The sequence below is a fragment of the Coenobita brevimanus genome, chromosome 24 (assembly GCF_032717465.1).
Source record: "Coenobita brevimanus isolate Jiangsu-jjx chromosome 24, ASM3271746v2, whole genome shotgun sequence".
NCBI lineage: Eukaryota > Metazoa > Arthropoda > Malacostraca > Decapoda > Coenobitidae > Coenobita > Coenobita brevimanus.
Window position 1 is genome coordinate 59328804 of NC_136977.1, and position 3901 is coordinate 59332704.

Genomic DNA, 3901 nt, shown 5'->3' on the forward strand with positions numbered 1-3901 from the left:
TGAACTGGACTGCAATAAAAAAAAAAGAAAAAAAAAATGCAAAATCTGTCAAAGGAAATATGTTTATGACCACTTTTAAAGACCATACCTTGTTATCAGTAAAAAATGAACATAAAATTACAATTGTAACTCTTATATTAAAACTTATGAAAAATGGTGAAAACAGTGTGTGGTGACTATCAGTGTTCTTTCTTGCTACCACCAGAAAACATAATTCAGCTTGTGAGAGAAATATTGTAGTAAAGGGACTAAAAGCAATGTTGATTAATCCCGGCCATACAGTGAAATTATTTTAAAAATATTCTTGCTACCGACAGACGATTTTATTTAGTCTCACCAAGATCCCTCGCTGTGAGAAAGTTAAAATAAACCAGAGACTGCAAGCCAGATTTCTTCCTGGACTTGCATGTGTTAGAGTAGGAGACGAATATTTGCCCAACAACTCGTCTTGTAAACAGGGTGATGATACTTATAGTGTCTGCTAGACGCGAGATAGCAGGTGATGAAAGAGTGCAAGAAAAGAGTGTGTGGGGTGCGTGTAGGTGCAGCATCCTGGACGGTCTCAGCATATAGAAAATTTTGACCCCTCACGACAGGAGATCCACCATAATCTTTATTTTGTGTAAAAAGAAAATAACCTAAAATAAAAACCCTGAAAACATATCCCATAAAAAAAAAAAAAGAACATAAGAATGGCAAAATCAAGATCTGTTTATATTTTAAGGTGCATGGGCACATGGAACTTAAAAAAGACTAAAGGTCATAGTCAGAGGGAAGAACGGACTGAGATAGACAAATCCAGAGTTGACTAGTTGTATACGTTAGGGGTACATGCAGATAATTCAAATGTGCAGTGAAAAAAGAAAGGCGACGGAAGAGGGAAAGAGAGTCAACAGTGATGAGATGAAGCTGAACGGAGGAACGGAGAGTGAGAGAGAGAGAGAGAGAGAGAGAGAGAGAGAGAGAGAGAGAGAGAGAGGAAGGAAACTTGTATAAAATCGTCCGTCAATAGGAAGAGGAATATGGTTAGGATCTTTCTAGGTGCCGGAACCGAGTGTGACCACCTTTTATCACAAATGTTAAACCTTACGAAAGTTCTCCTCACAACTGCATAGACTCATTTCTCGGTAACAGAGATGAAGGATAGGAAAAGAAAAAGAAATTCACCATACTGGCGGGTTGATGAACATTATATCTTTCGCCCTTACAACGAGACACCTCCCGTCAACTGATTTATGGTGTCAGGAGGTTGAAAGAATAAAATATGAAAGGTTTGTATAAAAGCGTTAGTTCTCTACTTGGTTCTTATGCAGTTGAAGAATTTTTATGAATCTGTGGTTAGCTCACTTTGGTTACTGGCTCATGTAAATACATTATCAGTCATATTCAAGCACATAATCCCATCTAAATAGCGCTATAAATCCACGTGTGTTGAAAAGCGTTGCTAAGGTTAGTGAGTATGCCTTCTCTTGCTAATACCTATCTCTCAGTAGGTAATTTGTAGATCAGCTTAGGCACATTTATCAGATGTGGCCATTATGATCAAAAGATGCATTTTAGTTTCATATAATGCTGTCAGCCGTCACAGAGATCTTAAATGACCACATCCTCATAGAACTTCATGCTAAACTCAGTGCGATCTATAGTTGCTGTATTCAGTTAGAGACTTTCTGTACCGTACCATAACTGCCTATTGCTGTTTTGCGGAATAGTGTACGCGAATAAGAGCATATTTTTCTTGTCGCCTAGGACCAAGGTTACACTAATACCTTGGCATGTATTTCTTGCTTCCTAACATCAGAGTTTGCCAAGGTGGTATGGACTGTTTATAGGAATATGACATTAAAATCAAAGGTACTAGTGCACGGGCATCGCTATATTATCTTTATGCTTGTGGTTCGTTGAGGGAGGTCGTTCCTGGCCGCCAGCCAAACCACGTCAGGATACTGGTAATATGATGCACGGACATCCCTCACCACCTAATCATGTCCTTAATACACGTCTGCATAAAATTATCTGTTGAAACTAAGTGTATCGTTTCGTCATAATGGCCATATTTACCTCTTCTGGCCAATCCTCTCAGAAATTTCTTTTCCCTCCAGAGAAACCTCCGTCAAGACCTCGTGGGTTCGACTGGCCTCCTCCCTAAGCCGCACATTGTCCCGGGAGTCTTCACTTCCTGATTTACTGGAAGAATCTACAGTTTCCGTATAAAATGAGGGGCGGAGCACTGACATCCCGTGGGAAAATGATGGAGCTGACAAGAACGGCCTGTGAGGTAACATTGTGTTGGTGGTGGCAGTGGTAGTGATGGGGTAGAGAGTTCCCTGGGGTAGAGAGTTATAACCAGAAAGTTGGAATGAAGGAAGGATGTAATGGTGATATGTAAATTTGCAAAGGACAGCAAGCGATCTGCTTTTCCGTGTTGTATTAGGATGTAATACAATGTCATTTGTTACTTGGCCCCAATTGGAGTGTGGGCTACAAGGCGGGAAGTGTTCACAAGCGGTTAATGTCCAGGCAGAGCTAGGGCATAGAATCACAGACACATGGCAGCTCCTTGTCGCAACAAAGATTCATTATTGCAAGAGCTAGAAAGGTAAGAAAATTCTGCGCTCACATGTCCTTGGTCCCATGGCATAAATAATCTTGTCTGCGGCAGGAAAGTAATCGTAAGTTGGTAGGCAGAGGGAAGGACAACCCACAGCGGCGGCTACATTAAGGTCCACTGAAGAGGAAAGTTGAGTGACACCTCCAAGCGGGAGGCAATTGGTCGCGAGGCTTTGGGGGTCCATGGCCGGCAGCTGTCTTCTGTTGTCCCAAACATTCCTTTGTTGGTGCTCAATATTCTGCTTAGTACTTAAAGGTTCTTGTTATAAGCACTAGTGATTTTGCAGTATTACAGTAGATTAGGCCTGACTTTAATATGGAAGGCATGTTGGATTGTTTTCATGTTCAGTCCTTGAAATAGACAGTACATTTCACATTACTCTTACATATAAAACAATTGTGACTTTGCAGTAATGGTCAGTTGCTCATTTAATCATAGTATATAAAATGATCGACACCTTAGAGGAAACTTACTCAATATTCGTCACAGTAAAACCCACTTTTGTATTTGTATATAGGAACATTAAAACACAAGAAACTGGTTGGCTGCAGTCGATCGGTTGGCCCATACTTTAGCTGTCCAAAGGTATGACTATACTTTGGGAATATCATAGGGATAGAGTCAGCGGTATTTTACAGTGGGGGTGCATGAACGGCATCGTTGCTCCCAGTCCTTCATTTATGCAACAGGTCAACTCCGGAACTGTCTCCCTCTGTCTGTATTTCCTGCTTCCTATGATCTCCAGTCTTTCAAACGCAGTGTGTCCAGGCATCTCGAAATGAATGGATCTTGAATTTGGCTCTCTCTTGTATTTTGTTTTTCTCTTGGAAGAAACAGTTTTGCGGGCTCATGGCCTTTGGTTCCTTCTTCCTCACATAACAAAGAAAAATATATACATGTGCCACAGGAAATGCTACACAAAAATTATGGGAGGCAAAGCATAAGTGTCATCCTTTATTAAATGTTATAATCAGCACACAAACAGATAATACGTTCAAGTTACTAATTCTGTCAATATCTGACACTCTTGTCTCTCTGTCTGTTTGTCTATCTGTCTATCTACCTATCTATCTATCTTATTTTGAATTTCAGTGCTTCTCTGTATCGTGAGGGTCCCATCCATACCAGCTGTGGCCTGTCCTCGCCTACCCATCGCCCTTATACGGAGCCAGCTGGAGCCTAAATATAAAACGAAAGTAAGCCATTAAAGTCATTTCTGGCGAGTGGGCGAGCTGAGGCCTTAACCGAGGCTGTCAGAATCTATTACAGTGTGGTGTGTTGGGGCACCCG